Source organism: Diadema antillarum, unplaced genomic scaffold (genome assembly GCF_040938485.1).
Source record: "Diadema antillarum isolate AM-2024a unplaced genomic scaffold, OU_Dant_1.0 seq00001148_RagTag, whole genome shotgun sequence".
Classification (NCBI taxonomy): domain Eukaryota; kingdom Metazoa; phylum Echinodermata; class Echinoidea; order Diadematoida; family Diadematidae; genus Diadema; species Diadema antillarum.
Genome location: NW_027271960.1, coordinates 616,771 through 636,671, shown reverse-complemented (window position 1 = coordinate 636,671; position 19,901 = coordinate 616,771). Strand labels below are relative to the sequence as shown.

Sequence of the window (19,901 nt, the reverse complement as noted above, 5' to 3'; positions counted from 1 at the left end):
CCAAAAGTTATATTACAGTTTCTGTGCCGCCAACGCTGGATGAGAAGACTACTACATTTTGCGACGTCACGCATGGACAACGAGCCATAAAGAAAATGTGAACTGAATTCAACTCATTTTCCATTATGATATAATGAAAAAGAATAAAAAACCCGAGAAATCATACAGCCGTTAACATATTATTGTCAGCACTAAACTGCACCGTGAGGAGAGAATTATGTATTTTTCATTCAAAAAGAAAATTGTGGAATTATCTTTATATTTGTTCATATCGTTGTCCACGCATGATGTCAGGAACTGTTGTAGACTTCTATTCCAACGATGACAGCACGGACACTTTGAAAACTCATACTCTTTAAAGGGACTACTCTCAAACTTCACTGATCTGTTCTACTATTATTTCCGCATTTTCTCAATCCAGATACATGTATATATTTGAGTGTTATTTTCTTTTGTGGAGCGTTCGTATGCCCACTCATGCATCCTTTGATCATTGTTGTGTAGTGAAAAATCTTGTTTTCCGCAGCAGAAATATGCAGTGTGATCTTTGGCTCAGCTGGTCACAAGGATTACCATTGTCTTCATATTCGACATTCTGGTATGTTACACATCATAAGGTCATATTTCCTGGCAGTATATGAAGGCAAATGCAAATCATCGCAAATGTACAAACATTGAAAGAAAAAGTTATAGCTTAATGAGATCAGAATACCATGTGCATTGATGAAAGTATGTATTTTAAAACTTAAAGATCACGTGTTTTCTGATTCTGAGACTGAGATGCAAACCTTGATGACGAAAAGTTTTCATTCTTATTAACTGACGTACGCTCAGAAGATTAGTTATGTTGTGGTCCATCCTTAAATCCTCACACAGATATGTAGTATCTCATCATTTTGATTATGCATTAGAAAGTATCTTTAAAAAAATTAGGCACGTTCGTTACATGCTTCATCTCAATGGATATCTCTCCCAGAACGTATTCGCTTTACCCCTTTCTATGTCAATGGGTCAAATAAGCACAAATTTCAGACACGAGCCTGTGATCAGGAAATAAGCATGGCCCACAAAGGGTTAACGGACACATTCATCGCAATTGACAGTTCATGCCCGGTATGATACAAGGATCCAATTTACCAAAGTAATAACTCAAAGTAATGAAAAATGAAAGGTAAACACTCCCCTATATTGCATCGGGCTCAAGAACATTAGTTGTTGTTGTTTTGGTTATTGGAAAATCATTCATTGATGAATGCATGTATAACTGTGCTGAATAACTGTATAGACATGTTATTGAAGCTTTGAAATATAACTCAAATGCAGGAAGTTAGTCTCTTTCAAGGGCCCTCATCTTGTTGTTAGTTAGCAGGTCTCGCGTGTCGACCATCAGTTCTCGTCTTTAGGCAGCGAGAAGGCATTCAGGGGTGAGCCAAAGAGAGACTTTGCTCTTCTCTATTATTCTCGCTCCCCAAACAGAACGGTACAAACATTGTATAGCTGTGTATCACTCATAACATTTTATTCCTAGTCTAGATTCAAGACATGCTGTGATTACACAATTTGTGTATTTAGCATTTTTCATTAAAAAAAAGTTGATCCCGGACATGTCCAAAATGTGAAAGTCTCAAAACTGACATGGTAGACTGACCAGTCGTGACATTACTCTCCCAATCATATCTTGCATTATAGAGGTTTCGACTATACATTGGTCAGTACTCTTAATAAAACGCAAACAGTCTATAGAGTGAAGACCACGAGGCATTGCACTTGACACGACAAAGTTCAGACACCAAGAGTTCGTGATGTGTAAACAAAACATATTATTGTACGTGCAAAGGCAGTATGTCCCCCCCCCCAAAAAAAAAAAAAAATACAACGGGACCCTTCGCAACGATATTTTTAAGAATAGTGAATCCATCAGGGTTTGAATCTATAACTTATAATCCACATCTTACAGAAAACCCCATCCGATTTGCTTTAGTGATCAAAGAGAAATGAGGATCTTTGTAGAGTATGCCAGTCCTCCAAGTTCTGTCCATTGTGTTCGCTAAGCATGGAAGAAACAGACCCATGGCACGTTTTACAACAATCCACATTTTCTCAGTGACCACTTAACAAAATTGAATGGGATTTTTCTGGTAAATATAAGTAAGATGTTATATCTTTAGACGCTGAAATATCATTCAGACAGTTTAATCATACTGAAAGTTATCAATACAGAAATCCGATTGCATTTTTTGGGGGACATACTGTATTCCGTATGTGCAAAGAGCGATATATAAACGAGCGATTATAAACCACAAGGTGTGTGTATGACGCCCAATAAGTAGAAGAATGTGCCATAGGAAATAACGAAATAGAATCATAATTGTCTGAGCATTTAAGGGAGTTGTTCATCTTTGTGTATTACTATATCTTTTATCGAACAAAAGTTTGCTATATTAATAGGGAACTTGAAAATCCAGTTTACATCAGGAGTCATGAAAAGGATAGATAATTGTCATATTTTTAAACATAATATTTGAACTATGATTGCGATACTTTATCCATTGATTTTTTTTGCTGACTGCTCTCTCAGCCTAGAGACACCAAAATCTAATCTTAATAAAGTGTAGATGTAACATTTTTAGGAGCAAGTGGCTAGAAATTATTACGATTATTCGTTTTGAATGGCACCCCCTCATGACACACAGCTCGAGTTCGTCCCAGTGTAGCTTCGTATAAGAGCTGCTTCAAGGGATTACTGCATCAAGGTATCAAGGTATTTCTTTGCACTTAAACATAACGCATTCGAGATAGTGTGAAAAGCAGTTAAGACATAACACTGATAACTTTGACAAATGCCAATCTGTTAGAGAGTTAAAAGTTTATCAAACTTGCAGGTGTGTGGTAGTACCAATCTGTGAGTCTGATCCTTCCCCTGCAAATACCTCTTACGTTTTCTGGGAGTTTATGTATGGAGAGATTTTTCTGTCTTTTTCCCCTGCCCAGACCGATACCTGTCGTATATGCTGGATCATATTTTTAATAGGGAACATTCTCGAAATAGTGGTTTAGGCCTGGTTGGTCACAAACGTCCAGTTTATATTCTAACTTTGGCAGTCTTTTGAGAACATATTCCTTCATGTGTTAATTCTTTTGTAAGATACGACTTGGTTCCTCTTTGTATTCAATTTTCATGTTAAAGGTGATCCCTCAGAAGACAATAGAAGAATTCCCTAAACTTTACATAGAACTCGTGTTTGTTTGGTACCAGGATGACCAGAAGCTGGGTAGATGAACCCATGCTGAATGCCTCAATATACATGCTGTAAATACTGTGTTACTCCAACGCTGCATCTAGACTGTGTACACAAATACAATTTATTGTATCTATTCGTCTCATTTTTCCATTTTACATAAACATGTTTAGTAGTCACGGCGATGGATACATCTAGAGTAAGGGCGAAATATTTACACAGGTTCTCGACCTGAATTTCTTTGGTATTCATCAAGACACTGTTAACAACCCGAATCGTATTGTTCACGGAAAAAGACAACTATAATTGTGCTAAATGTGCAATCCTGAAAAAAAAAAAAACCAACGACGACTGCATGTTGAAAAAAATTAAGCCATATCCTCAGAATTGCATCGTGATGTTGTTGTTTTTTTTCTTCATATTATTTCTATTGACAAAGAAATCTCAACACTGACATTTTGAGTCTTCGTTTGGACCTAGATCCAGACAATTTATGACACAAAGAGACAATTTATGACACAAAGTAAAATATGATCGCCTAAGCAACACAACGTCATGGCCGGGAATAAAGGGTGACAGAGAAACAAATCTTCCCCTTTTCGAGGGGTTCGGATAAACATAAGTACAGTAAACCAATGCGTTCTACAGGACTTACATGAATATCTATAGCTGACTGTAACTCCCTCAGTTCATATTGATTTGCAGACAGTCAGGGTCTTGGGCGATGTCTGTGTCGGTGCCTCTAATGCAAATGAATTTTCCGAATGATTGTTTTATGAAGTCCGTATCCACAACTTCCCAACGCGTCTTTCAAACTATGTGGATTCCAAAACTTCGTACGGTTTAGTAAATAGAGTGATGTTGGCATTCGCTAGAACTACACTAGCGGTACTGATCCCGATCGTATCTGAAGTTACTGCTTTCATGTGAATATTCCTTCAATTCCTTCCTTAGCCAGCGTGTTGGATCATGGACCTACACTACATCGGTCCATGGTTTGATATACACTATTGTTCGGCTGGCATCATTGGCCCTCACCTCTCGGGTGTTTGAACGGCTTGAATGGCCCAAGAGTGTTAGACAACTTCGTGTAAGCTGGATTGATTTTTGAGACTCTAAAAAATAAAAAGGAATTCTTAGCTCGTCAAAGGTGATTAGCTCAGAATGTAATGAGAAGAGAAGGAGGGTCCAGGTTCGAGTTATCGGCCCGTGTCATTGCCATAGACTCGTCCAGTGATTAGTCTCTTTATGCTGCAGGTTGCATTCTGTTCGCTGAGTCACAACACCTGTGACTTGGCCCATGGTCGAACATAATGATTTAACACTTTTGGTAAGATCAGAGTAAAAACCCATTTGTATTGTTAATGCTTCATCTGAAACTGTCCTGAAACTGTTGATCTCAATACACACTCCGGAATTTTCAGTTGTCTACTCTACAGCCTTCATCAGCGGACTGACCTTAGCCGTCTTGATCGCGTGACGGTCAATAAGCGGGTCATAGACTTTCGGAAGTTTAAAGCGATTTGGTTACCACGTTGGCCTACATAAGGTTCACGTTCTGGACGGGGAACTTCGAGGGAGTAATCTACATCAGGGCCTATCAACCTTCATCTGAACAAGGATTCGATGTAGATTCCGGAAGTCAATGACCCGTTATCGACCATAAAGTGATTAGGTAAAGATCAGTTGGCACTTGTGAAGATCAGTTTGGTGATGGAAGCTGTAGCATTGGCAGCTGAAAATTCCTGAGGTAAATAATGTGTATTGAGATCGACAGTTTAAAACCAACGTCAGATTCTTGATAAAAATGAATAATAAATACAAAACGATATAAATGTGACTCCAACGTCTGAGAAAACTTCTGTTAAAAATGCAGCATTTGCATAATGTTAACACCACACAGGTCATGATAAGTATCATAACATTAAAAAGTAACGGATATCTCTGACTGGCTTCTAAAAATATATAAGAACATGATACTGATTTAAGTTAAAAAGTTCACTCGGAAAATTGTTCTTTCCGCACACATTTCAAACCAGTAGGCCTACCTATGCTACTCTGTATGAAAATGACGCTTTCTTTATCATGTTTATGCAATAGCATGTTCTGTTGTATGTATCTTACATTTATATCACTACCTAATCAATACAAAAATGAATGACTGAATACACGAAACATTCCGTTGTGTGTCTGTACCACATTTCCTAGATCATTTGACTGACTGAACTCCAAGCTTGCACGGTTGACGAAATATGGCGACAAACTAGAAGCCGTCTGACAAGTTGATATACTAGTCAAAATATACGGATGAGCTGTGATTGGTTGTTGTCTGTTCGCGCCACGGCAGTCTGTCGTTTGGTTCGCTGCTGCTATAGCCAGAATTTGAAAAAGTCCGGTAATCCCTGGACGAGCGCGTACCCGATCCCGTCCGCGCTACCGTGCTGCTATTTTCTCTAGAGAGACCTCTTCCGCGGAATCGAGCACAGACTGACGGGAGGTTCTCCAAGTCCAACGCTCTCAGGAAACCCTTACGACACCAGCCATAGCCGAGACTGTTTACCAGACCTTGTAGAGGCATCGTCAACGCCTGCATTATGAAGAGATAGAAGCATAATCGTCCCATGAAGATCTCGACAGTCGTGCTAGAAAGCTGTAGCACAGGAATACTTCGTTATAAAGAGGTCAGATGAATCAAAACCCTCTTGTGACGAGGAGATTTTGAAGATTCCAACTTTTTTTTGTACTCTTACGAAGTGAGAAAAAAACCCTGATATAACAAGGTGGTTGTCACTGTTTTAGATCCTCGTTATAGCGAGAGGTCCATGTACTATTGCAAATGTTTACAGTGCATTTTCAAATGCCATTTATACATTTCTGCGTGGGGACGGTTTTACTGTCGTGTGAAATTGAAGAATGACTTGACGATGTTTCTAATTTAATTTCGAAGTTGTGCTAACATAGTTGTGTTAATGTAGTCAGGTGAATATCCACAATGCATTAAAGGAATGGTGTGGTTTTGGCTGAGATGGGGCTTCAAGTTTCCAACTTTTTTTTTTTTTTTTTGCAAGAAAATGAGAGACCCAACTTTTATTACGGACCATTTTTTTTTTTAATTAGGACCACATTTTTTTTTTTACTTTGTTTGTGAATATCCTAGCCATTTCAGAAAACAATTTTCTTCCAATAAACTGTGAATTCCTCTTGGAATTGTATAATGCTCTTCAGTATTATATGATTGGTTTCTAATTGTCTCGCAAAAAATTTGATATCTGAGTCTTCCATATCAACCAGTACTATACCATTCCTTTAACCTATGCAATAGATAGTATACAAATAATGAATGTTTATGAGTGCAATGGACAGAATATTTCACGAGGTTAAAGATGAAATGATCCATTCAACGAGGCGCAGCCGGGTTGAATGGATCAAACATTTCATCTTTCACCGAATGAAATATTCTGTCCGTCGCACGAATGAAAAACATTTATTATTTGTTTTATATAACGCCTAAAATAGATCCTTGTCATTTGATGTTTTATTAATTTAGAAACAAAGAGAGAATCTAAGATCGCGAGAGTGCTCGTTGAGCGCTTTACGCTAGCGCGCCGTTGCATACACACACACAGCAATCGCAAGTTTCTAGCGCGCTGTATAGCATACTACAATGTACATACACTGCAAACGCAAGCGTTTTACACGCGTATGTGCCGGGCTCTCAGCGAGCGTGCAATGGACCAAATCGTATGGATCCAAAATTGCACGGTAAACGGAGCCACAATTGCACGGATGATGATGTCATAGTGAAATGGGCCGAATGATCAATGTCAAACAACCAATCAAATGACAAGGATCTCTCCAGGCGTTATATAAATTCAGCTATATGAAAGAAGAGTTTAGAGACGATGACAATACAGATAACGATGACGATTGTGAGATCATGGAGGAGACAGGTGTTTTTTGGCCCAGTAGTATGTATGCACCGAAATGGCCGAAATGCACCGCTGTAACACGTCCTCTTATCTCATGAAGTAATGTTGTTAAGATTCCTACCAAATTCTCATCAATTTGTGGATTATTTGCTATTCTACCGTGTCAACTTGCCATGTTCAAAAAAAAGAAAAAGAAAAAGAGAAGAAAGGGAAAATGCATGTAGAAACTCACCGCAATAATGTATAACCAGTACAGCTTCTGAACATTGGCTCTTCGGCTAAGAGTTAACATGGCAAGGATATATGCTGAGGAGAATCACAAGGCAGAAAATCAAGTGGGATTGAAATAAAAACAACATTCAATATTAATTAGTGCACTCGTAATAGAAAAAAACGCTCCCATTAACATAAACTTTGCCTATATAGCAATGTAAACTTTGGCTTTTTGTGTAAAGTATTTGGAAATGTATAATATCCTGAATGACTCGTAATTATTATGATTTCACATCGCTCAATTTCTCATTTTGCTCATCTCTTTCACCTGACAATTCATTGAATGTCTTTAAGTTTTGCTATCTCAACGTTCAGAGTTCAGGATAACTATAATATTTTTTGCCCACTCTGATAAATCTTTTTTTTTTTACAATCTTTTTTTTTTTTGGGGGGGGGGGTTGGGGCTGGGGAGGGGTAAAAACAGATTGCTATGTCCATACAGAAGTGAGTTTGACTATGTCGTTTTCTTTGCCGACACCATTGCAGTACAGATTAAGTGATAATAATGTATGTTTAGGAATAGCACGTTTTCTTTCCTATATACAGAATGCCCTGGGTGTCATAAGAGTCATTAATCACGTAAGTCATTACTCTGGTTTACATACTACATATTACTGGCTTCTTCTTCCAGCATCTCACTTAAACGTTAAATTGGCGCGTCATAATTTCTCATTACGATGTGAATTATATATACAACCTACTGGTGTTTACTGATAGGACAATGAGTGCGTTATTTCGTAAGGTGAGTAATGTTTGATCCTCACGCAGGTGATATACGTACTCTTAATCACACCTAGAAGGCAAATCAGTGTGGGCATCACAATACTTTTTAACTCCTGTCTATGTGATTACATTATATCATTGTGCCCCGCAGTAATGGCAGTATACTAGTGATCTCCTATATTGCAAATCAAGCCACGCTTATGCTGTAGCCCCTCTGTATTATTCATTGTTGTATGTTTTGTTGTACTTTTGCTGTATATACATTGTACAAAGGCAATGAAGAAGAAAATACTCTGCGAACAACTTATATTTATGTTTGTACATGAGTGTGTATGTACAATGATGATACAGAAACCAATGAATCAAATCAGATCAAATCAAATTGCCCTATGGTATTTAAGTTTCTATTATCAATGAAGTCGCTAGCTATCAGTAAGAGACTTCGGACTCTGTCTTCAGCAGATTGTAAGTAAAAAGGCCCACCGACGATTATTTTGCCAAAGAAGCAAGCAGAGTCAAGACACAATTGAAAACAGAGACACAACGAGAGGCCGAAGCAACGGAGGCGACGTCGACCACCGATTCGCTTGGCTTTGGTTCTCTTTGTAATTATTATCTTCCCTCACGAGTGTCGGTGCTGACAACTTGCGCAGCGTAAGCGCCTTTGACAAAGGCTAATAGTGGCAGTGCTTTCGCATTGTTGAAAATCTCAAATGAAGAAGGCCATGTACAAGGCTGTACATGTGGTTTCATGATCATCATATGCATGATGTTCCGGATGTTTTTCCTCAACGTTCATGGTCTTTAGCGACCCAACCGACTACTGCAAGCATTTCCTCTACTTTGGCTGGACATGGTGGCATAAAAAACAAAAACAAAACTAGAAATGTCGCTATGGCGACTAGTATATGCCTCCGCCATAATGCATGATTCTCCTAAGAAGTCTATAGTACGTCTTGACAATGTGTGATGACACTTTAACATAATTAGCAAAATATGAAAATGACATGATTGTCACAAATGTGTTGAGTGTTCGCTTTCCTTGAACTAAGTTTAATTGGATGAATGACTATATTTTCTAGGAGAGCATGTATTTGGGGATTTAGGATTTTTTACTTGACTTTTGACTCTTAAGTTTTATATGCATTGAATAATTTTCAAGGGATGGAGAAAAAGTATAATTTCAGTATTGAATAGTAAATTGTTAGCATTTTAATCTGACCTTTGCCCTTTGACCCTATGACCCTAATATTCCTAAGAGAATCACTGTCAGGCAGAACATGCATAAATAAATACTAAGTTTCATGATGATACCTTGAGCCACTTCTTAGATATGGAAGAAGTGAAATTCACTACTTTCACATGACCTTTGACATTTTGACCATTGACCTTTTTGGCAAAAGACTTCCTAGAGAATCTCTATCGTGTAATACATGTATACACTAAGTTTCAAGAAAAAAACCTGCAGGCATTGCATAAATATGAGGGGAAAAGTAAAATTTGAGGGGTTAATCTTGACCTTTGACCCCCTGAACTTTGACCCCATGACCTCCAAATTCCCTAGATATTTACTTCCAGTCAGTATATGCATTGTACTAAGTCCCATGAAGATACCTTGAACCACTTCCGAGAAAAAAAAGTGAAATTTTAACATTTTCACTTGAACTTTGACCTTTGAACTTTGACCTCATGACCCAAAACTCTGCCTAGAGAATCTTCATTTTGTAGTACATGAATACACTAAGTTTGAAGTAAATACCTTCAGGTATTGCATAGATATGGGGGAAATAGTGAGATTTTGAGCACTTGACCTTGACCTTTTGACCTTTGACCTTGAGTATGTGCACCCAAAAGTTGATAGGCATGATTTCGCCCACTCATACATACACATGCCAAGTTTCATTAGGATACCGTAAACGGTTTTCCAGTTACGCTGTCCGCAAATCGATTACGGACGGACGGACGGACGGACGGAAGGACGGACAACCCGAAAACATAATGCCTGCGGCGACACTTCGTGGCGGAGGCATAAAAACAATGATAAGTAATAAAGATACTAGTATACAACACCTATATAAAGGCGCTTACAAGGCGAATTTTTCTAAGCGCACTATTTGCTGAATTACAAAATAATCATTATAGATACCGTGAGAGAGTTAGAAAGAGAGAAAATACATCTGTTAACTTAAAACTAAAACAACAGCAACAACAACAATGAATGCAATATACATCCCACGGTATGTACCTCCTTTGACCAATCGAAACTGGCCTTGCATAATGTCAGGTATCTTACTGAAAGCTGAGTTTGAGCATGGACTCATCCTGACCATATTGCCCAGGGGCTGGTTTTTTTTTTTTTCTAGAGGAGGACCATTAAAAAAGAAAGAAAGAACGATCACTGTATCTCCTGATAGTACGTGACAATTCTTTCGCAGACTTTGGATAGAGGCTTGTAACATGAATTAATTGAGCAGAAGTACACTCAAATTTGACTACATTAAAAAGAGAGCTTTGCTTAGAACTGCAGGCACGAGATAGCGTACAACTTCATTTTCACACTCCGATATATATATATATATATATATATATATATATATATAGTGAAAACTTTGAGCAAAGCTATTTATTATTTGTTTCTGGTCAGTTTTCCCTTTCTTGCTACACGACAAGTATATATATTTAACTAAGCATGAATAACTATATAGTAGGACTAAGTGATATTGTATAACGCTATGAATATTCATAACTTGCCATACCTGGTACCCAGCAAATGACGAACATAAGGATATAGGTTAACCCGCGGTTTCTCAGCTGTAATGCCTCCAGGTTTTGCCTGTGTCCCATAAGTCCCTGCGAGAACTGGCCTCGTCTGAATACACGATATGTCCGAATGTAGAGAATCTTCAATGGACGGAATCAAAAAAGATATAGAAAAGATATATGTCTCGCAGAGTCATGAAGAAAATAGTTCATTCGAAAAAAAATCTCAGCTGTAAAGCCTCCAGGTTTTGCCTGTGTCCCATAAGTCCCTGCGAGAACTGGCCTCGTCTGAATACACGATATGTCCGAATGTAGAGAATCTTCAATGGACGGAATCAAAAAAGATATAGAAAAGATATATGTCTCGCAGAGTCATGAAGAAAATAGTTCATTCGAAAAAAAAAAGAAGTGATTAAATGACATTCCGACATTTATAAGAAAATGGAATTTTCCGACCAACAATGCTTTACTATGCCCACCGTCATTATGTAGAGGAGCACAATGAGCTGGCATTTGAATGGTTATGTTTCCACATTTTCTCAAATTATTTTACATGTTTCACAGGGTTTACAAACTCTATGACTTCGTCCTCGGGGTTCCGCCGTTAGTTCATGCATTCTAAGGCAATACTAGTAGGGACAATCACAACTAGCTTAAACGAAATGCAAATTATTTCAAGTGTATCTTTTGACACAACATATCGAGCCATGAAATGTGTCGAACATCATTCCATAGACTTCGTTCATTTACCATTCACGTATTATCATCTTTGTGCTTTTAGCGCAGATTTTGCGACTTTTTTTGACGATAACCATGTAGGCCCCTTGATACCTCACAAAAGGCAGACCACCCCTCCCTAGTCCAGATTATTCTTCGCCGTATTTCATTCTTTGGCTACCCGTCAATACATGGCGCTGTACATTCTAAGAATGTGGTAGACACGTCGCATCATAGACTACACTTTCTTCGGCAATGACCCGGAAGTTGAACGCCTGTTTAAACCTTACCGATATTGCTAGAGCTGCAAAAGTGACGAGACCAATGACCACTGATTTGACACCGGAGCTGTGGTAGTCTGGAGGCTGGAAAGATGAAGGAGTGGAGATCAAGACACCGATAATGAACTAGGTAATGTCAGATGACTACTGACAACGGAAACAAATGAAATGTGTATGAACTGCACATGGGACGACATGGAATGCGCGACAAAAATTAGTCTTTAGTCTAACATTTTACTATGGCAGGTAAACTAAGATATACAAAAATCGTACATTTTCTTTTTGAGAAGTTGATAACTAGACTATAAACCATTCTTTTGTGATAATCAAGTTGGTCTGTTAAGATTATGAGGAATCAACGGTTATGTCACAACTGATCCCTCACAAAAAGGTGCTATATTGGAATTATCTGCCTCGACAGCGAAGACGAAATTAAGAAATTAATTGTGAAATTTCGTGTAGGCCTACTCACCATGCACGGATCATTCGGATGATGGTAAATCAGCAGACAACTGCCGTGTCCATGCATAAAAAAAAGAATAGCACAGAAATTAGTGAAATTATCAACGAGAAATTGTATCCGGCGCATATAGAATGGCATCGTTAACATGCACCAATAACTTACTTTCAAAAATGAACAATTTAATTATAACAATTGTGATTATGAAATGGGCTTTAGCATCTCTGCAATCTGATTGGTCAATTGTCATGCAGTGTTTTTTATTGATCCACACTGAGCCATGCGTCCGGTAAAATCCGAACGCATGGCTCAAGTCTTGTACAATGTTGTAAGTGTACCGGACGCATGATGGGGAAAATGGTTGTATTTCATGAATTTACGGGCCCATTTTATAACACAAATGATGCACAGGCCTATTTCGTGGATCAGATCTCCTTTAACTTTGGAACAGTATAAAACCCACGCGCTGTGCTCGTGGGTTTAAGCAGTTCCAAAGTTAAACTGACGCATCCAATTCTCACCTATCCACTCTGCCCTGTAAATCATTTGTATACTACTCAGTATTCTGTTACTGCCCTTTCGACAATCAATGAACTTGTAATCGTTAATCTAGACCGTCTGAAATTCATTTGAAGAAAAAAATTGACCTTTTTCACTTATACTTTGAATTAGGCCTACTTTTGCAGATCTTTGAATTACATGACAACAGTCGAGCGTTTATCCTTCTTTGATTCGGGCTGATAAAGTTTACAGGGTTGTTAAAAAAAAACTAAAGTAAATCACGTGATCGTTATTAAGCTGAATTACAGAAGTCTTTCCCTAGTCAGTGATCTGCCCTCTCCCTTTGATTCTCTTCTCCAGATATACAACTTACCTCGTTTTTAACATCACATAGCCTTCTCTGACCATACTGACCATGGTCAGTTCCGGTTCAATCAGTAGCTCGGATATGATCATGAGTATCTTAAACCAAAATGAGCTTTCGGGCATATTTGTTGGCAAGACCCCTTATCTGAAAAGCTAACGATAGGGCCCACCCATAACTGGGCATGGTGATGTTTACCTTAATTAAAGAGACTATACAATGCAGAGGCATTGATTTGATAACATGATCATCACTTACCGGGCAAAAGTGAATTTCTAAGTATGTGCCACATATCTTAGAAAAAACTTTTCTTTAGATTACTTGGATGTGCTCACCACCTCCCAAAAAACAAAACAAAACAAAACAAAACAAAACAAAACAAAACAAAACAAAACTTCAAAACTAGGATTCCGTCAGTGGCATCACCATTTTGTCAATAACTGGTTAAGTATTGATATGATCAACAGATACAATGGAATGCACCTTTGTTTTAGGTGAGAGTGACCACAACAACTTGCTGATTATTCGGTCACTTTCGGCAGTCCGGGGAAGTCTAAGTTGCATTTCTCTTTACAGGGTTCAAGACGTTGCAGAAATACTTAGTAATCTTCATTCGAATACGGTAAGCAAAATATCCAAATAAACTTCCCCTAGACTGAGCATAACTTCATGTTTCCCTTTAATGTCTTTTGCTATATCATAACGTTAGTAACATAGGAAAATTTGCATTACAACGATGTCATTAATCACACATCAAGCACTTTGGCAATGAGTGACAGATGATGTCATGAACAGAATTTCGATGCGGAAGTTTTTTGTTTTGTTTTGTTTTGTTCTGTCTTTATGCATCCTCACCTGTATGTAGGGTCCGTGCAGTTGGCGTTGATAGGGTTGTCCTTTTGGAGATCTATCTCTACGATAATAGTCATGATTAGGAACGGAACGATCCAGGCTAGCAGGTTGCAGAGAGGGATGTACCAAGGGGTACAACTGGATCGCTGCAAGGGGAAAAGTATGATCTCTAATTATTTAGAGCTACAGTGCACTCGCGTTACAACGAACGCAGTTATAACGAAATTCACGAATCTCGATACAACTTCTTGGGACCGCGCTATACCAGGAGTCGCTTGTATTTTGTCTCGAATGAAGCCAGATTTGCATTTAGTGGTACAATTGGTTGTCTATCATAAATTCTTAATGAAGAAAAATTATAATAACCTCATTATAGGAAACATTGCCTGACCTCTGTTTATGTGACAGTAGATCGATGTATAGATGTTGTTTGGTTAATGGCAAGTTTTTCATGACAGTATAATGTGTTAAAGAAATTACGTTGAAGAGACTGTTCATTCATGTTTAACAACGTAAGATTTACATGTAATTCTAAAGAATCATGATTTAAATCTTGTAAGGCTTAGAAACTCAAGCGTTCTTATCATCATTCTAATTATTATGTTATCATTATTATCATTATCATTATTGTTATTATCATCATTATCATTACTGTTATTATTATCATTATTATTATTATTATTATTATCATTATTATTACTATTGTTATTATCATTGTCATTATTATCATTATTTTATTATCATCACCATCACCATTATTATCGTCGCCATTATTTTAATCAGAGATGTTCGTCTTGGATTAAAGCATTGCAATCCAGGCGTTCATGTAAAACCATGAATCTTCTGCTCAGACCCAAAAACTGAACTATGTCGTCTGATGGCAATCGGAACTATACTCCAATCTATACTAAGCTGCCACTTACGGTAGAAAACGAGGCATGCCGTATAATGTCTCTGTAAACTCTGTAAACAAGTAGTGAAATAAATTTCTCAGAATTTCACTGTGACTTACCATTTCAAATGAACCAGAAAAGCTGAAACGGGACGGAAAGTTGATAAGTGACTTTGTTCTCACGTAAGCATCCAAGGCGTACGAAACAGTCAACATTAGAGACGTGAAGTACAGCGACTATCGGAGGAGAAAAAGAAGCAGAAAGAATTAAATTTACCCTCATTCGTAGACCCTCTCTTAACGGTTCCATAAAAAATGTTTACCAATTCTAACACGAATCATATATATAAGTGAGAAACGCTCTCTCTAGTTAGTGTGGGACAGTCTTCAGATTTTCAATATCAGCAGAATGAAAATTTCGGGTACGACCTTGAGGAAATGGGCCATCTCACCTTATTATACAGATATACAAGTTGATACTTTGTTTTCTATGCGCTAAACGGTAGGCTTTATTCATAGTGTTAGAGCGACATTTGTAAAGTTTCTTCTTTTTCTTCTTCTTTTTTTCTTAAAGAGAAAACGCTTTTTTTTTGCCTAATGGGAGTCTGTATGTTTGCTTGTGCGTGTATATGAGTGGATGTATGGTAAGGGTGCATGAAGTCCCACCTCCCCCCCCCCCCCCCCGCCGCCCAAGTTATGCTTCATGCGAGATCCAAGAATACTTCATCATCTTCGATGCTCCAAGAACCTCCTTCCAGACAAAAAGACAATACAAAGGCGACTGAATCATATGATAGCAGTGGTTGCTTGTTACCATCAATAATCCAGAAAGTATGGAACACGTCTTCCACATTTTCTCCAAATCATCACTGACATTTGACAAGAACAAGGCAGAGATGACGACTAGCAAGATGGCTGCGATGAAATCCACCGAGGAGAGATGGAAGACTGGGAGCACCTGGATCAGGAGAAGACAAAACCTGGATTTTAATCGATTTTTATGGATTTCAAAACATTTACTGTTATCTACAGCATCAGGATAAGTGTTACAGCATTAAAGAATAATACATAAATTCTAATGTGCTTGAAATCTTGTAGACATGATATACAGTTTTCTTTCCAAACATCGAGTGAGTTTGCATGATGGCGCAATTCATTTTTCATCATAGTTTACGTATTGCATTTTCGCAAGATTTACAAATAAACTGTACTTTGCAGCAATGTTTGCATTCTAATGCAAAAGTTGTCATACAATAAAGCGTGCGTTAAGCTAAATATTTCATAATATGGACAAAAATCAATATTAAAGAAATCTGTAGGACGTCAAATTTGGATCGTGTCTGAAAAGTAATAGTGCAATAGTGTGGCATGTAACGAACATAGGTATGTCAATTGTATGTGGTACTTTCGAACTATATTGATAGAAAGAAATAAAACTTTCCGAACACTGCACACTTACTCTTGAGTGCCTAATTTTCCTTCTCACGAATGTGACGAGAATGACAGACAGAGCTCCTATTGTGCTGAGAAAAGAAAGGAAATGTTATAAAGTGATGTAATGACATGATTTTTTTTTTGACATATACTGAACATTGTCTTATTTTAAGAGAATGATATTTGATTTGTTTTGATTTGATTCATTCACAAAATTCATATGCATACATCAAGTGCATATACAAATGGTTTGTAAATGGAATATTTATTCTTATACATGTCATACATTTATCCATAGATCGTCATACTAGTAAGTCATTCAAAGCTTGACTGGTAATCTAGTAGATATGACTTACAAATCTATCTTCATAAACATTTTACCAAAAGAAAAATGTATTATGCACTTTCAGTATATGTTTCAGGGGTAAGAATATGACAGAAGGATATAGAAAGAAACGGAAATTGAGAGGCGAATTAGGAGAGAGGTATTCTCCACATCATGATAGTTAAAGGTATACAAATTTAACACTCTTGTTATCGAGGTTAAAAACTCGTCGTGATTTATTTGTACGCATAACAAAATAAACACGTGAACCTATAGGGAGAGCAGGAAATCAATTAGATAATCACTTGGAATATAGCATATCGTAATCATCCATTACTAAATTAAAAGCGATGAGTATATTCAAGTGAAGGCAAAGGCAATAGAAGGGTGATCTTTACCTGAGTACTGCCGTGAATATTAGGAGTCCCCTGATGGTCGAAAGCTGCGAAATGATAATAATAATAAATAATGATAATAATAATAATAATGATAATAATAAAAATGATAATAATAATAATAATAACAATGATAATATCGATAATTATTATCATCATCTTCATCTTGATTATAATACATAACATAATCTTATCTCTCCTTCTGCTCTTCTATCCTTCTGTATTTCTCCGCCTTTTTAAATTTCTGTTTTATCAACCTCCTTGGCGCCCTAAGTAAACAGTGCTCTCTGCAAAGCTTCAACAAATTCGTTGTCTATACACTCTTAAAACATCCGAGTCAGAACTGACCCGGAACTGGGTCCGTTGTGGTCATACACTGTTCCGGGTCAAAAATGACTCGAGTTACTCGCTCGTTGATCTGTCGTCTGCTGTTGGTATCTTTTTACTCTCATCCATCTTCATGATCCTCTTCTACGTCTCTCCCTATTAATAGTTAACATGTCTATTGATCACTGGGTTTGTTCATTACCTACAAAAAGCTAAAAACGTCAGACACTTCATTTGAATTTCACCATCAAAGTCATACCTGCTTGTCGTGGAGTTTCGTATGTTCCGGGGACCCGGTGAACCCTTGGACGGCGTAAACTTTGTTGTACAGACCCATATCCTCGTCTGCCATGTTGTTAGAAACCAGCAACCAACACAAGTAAAGTATACATCAAAAACAGAATCCTCTTATCACTCAGGAAATGTCGGCATCATCTTCGTTATGTTTCATTTGTACCTTGCAAAGTTGAGAGAAGCTTTCAAGAAGCTATCCACGAATGAACATACACCGACATGTTGAGCAGAGAACTTTGTACTTTTAAATTCTCCACGATGTACTTGACGAGTGTACATTCACAACCCGCTATGCGTGGTGTAAACTATACACATACCGGCTGCATAGTCCATCGCTCATGCGTTCGTGTTCTAACTGTTGAAGTACAAAGAGTTTAGCACTCATTCTTCCTCTGATCACTAGACGATGAAGCAATGGCTGCATTACAAACAGACTGTGAAAGACAAAGTGTACATAAAGGATGACCTCCGTACCTGATTACCAGTCACGGATTACATAAAAATCTCCGCACTCCCACGCCTTACTTGAAAGCAAACATAGTTATCTCACTAACTAAACTAATGATTTACTTCATTCGCCAATACTGACTTTCCTGCTTCCTTAAAGAAAATAACAACATCAAAACGACACAGGGTAGACAAACCAGTTGTAAAAATCAAGAAAAAAATCAAGCACAGAGGCTTGAGGGCGCATTTTACATGGGGATAGAGACTGAAGCATATATAACTAGTTTACTATTCTTTATGTCAAAGTGGGCAACCAGTAACAAGAGAGGGCGTTCCTCGCCAATTTGCTTGGTCTCTTTTGGCACTTTTCATCAACAGTGAAAATTCGTAGAATGAAATAAGAGGGAAACATAATTATTGTGTTACATTTGACTTGTATACCGAAGAGGTGATGACGCTTTCTCCTAAAAATGTCCGACTGGCCGGCACCGAAATGTCAATTATTTTTTTTTTGTTTCTTTTTTAAGAATGGAATTATGGAGAAGAAAAAAAAAATGAAGTTTAGATAATTATAATGATTTAACATAATGATTTAGAAGTACTACTTCTGCTACTAATGATAATGATAAAGTCTTCTTTATCCACGATAGCCTCTTCAGAGTTGGCACTGCTGTAGTTCAGATTCTGAATGATTATGATTTGGTCTGTTATCTTCCCTGTATACCGCACACCAATAGACGGGTTGTCGCCACCAAACGGCAAAGATAGCACAGGCTTTATGTGCGAGGCTGTTCTTATTCGATATACAGGGAGGATAAAAACCTAATAAAAACGTTCAGAATTTGAACTCTCCCCGTACCAGAGGGCTTAGCCAACATTTATAGACCAATGCGGTTTGGGTATACTCTTTTTTATGGTAATTTCTAACTGCAATGGGGAATTACAAGTATGGCTAACATAGGACAATTTATGCACTGCTGTAGCAACGCATCTGGTTCATAGCATAACCAATTGAAAGTGCCTTTGCCCTTCTTTGGAAGCCCCTCCCCCCCCCCCCCCCCATCCCCCAGTTATGGTCGCCATATAAGTCACAGCATTCTGAAGTCGGATTCATCTATACACCTGGGTCGAGAGGGACATACTAGGCGAAACCATTAATTTTCGTCCAAGGACGCAAGCACTGGGCGGGAATTGAACTCGGGTCCTCCGATTGATGATCGGAAGTCTTATCCACCATGCCCACTATACCACATGATGAGAGTTAATATGTCATTGATCTTCTGTGTTAAATTCTTCATAAACAACCCAGTTGGAGAATCACTAAACAATGATGTCATCCCTCATTTAATTTGCATCTTTATTCGATCGAGACAGATTTACTTGTTCATTCGAATTGTGTAGATTGTGTAGTTTCTCAACTTTCTATCACTTGTAGTATCGCAATCATATTTGTGTGCTTGTTGTAAACTAGAATGGAATGTCCCTTTAATAATGAAATAAACGCACGGTTTAGTGTTTCTTACTTAAACAGAAGAGCACATGTCACTCTGTGGTTGTCAGTTTTGTCCGGTTTCTTTATGAAATTCTTCATCAAGATTCCCTTTAATCGAAAAATGAAGCCTCCGTTCTTATTTCATAAAAAAATGAGGAATCTATTCATATCCGTTCATAAAAACAATAAATACAAG

General features: G+C 37.8%; 1 long non-coding RNA gene across 1 annotated transcript; it reads right to left on the bottom strand.

The window, feature by feature from the left end:
* Window positions 1–16,485: 16,485 nt before the first annotated feature.
* LOC139744247 (uncharacterized) lies at window positions 16,486–18,012 on the bottom strand. The gene is made up of 3 exons (XR_011711817.1): window positions 17,732–18,012; window positions 17,149–17,192; window positions 16,486–16,514 (listed from the first exon to the last, which is right to left on the bottom strand). It is a non-coding gene; the product is annotated as an uncharacterized lncRNA (long non-coding RNA).
* Between the last annotated feature and the right edge of the window lie 1,889 nt (window positions 18,013–19,901).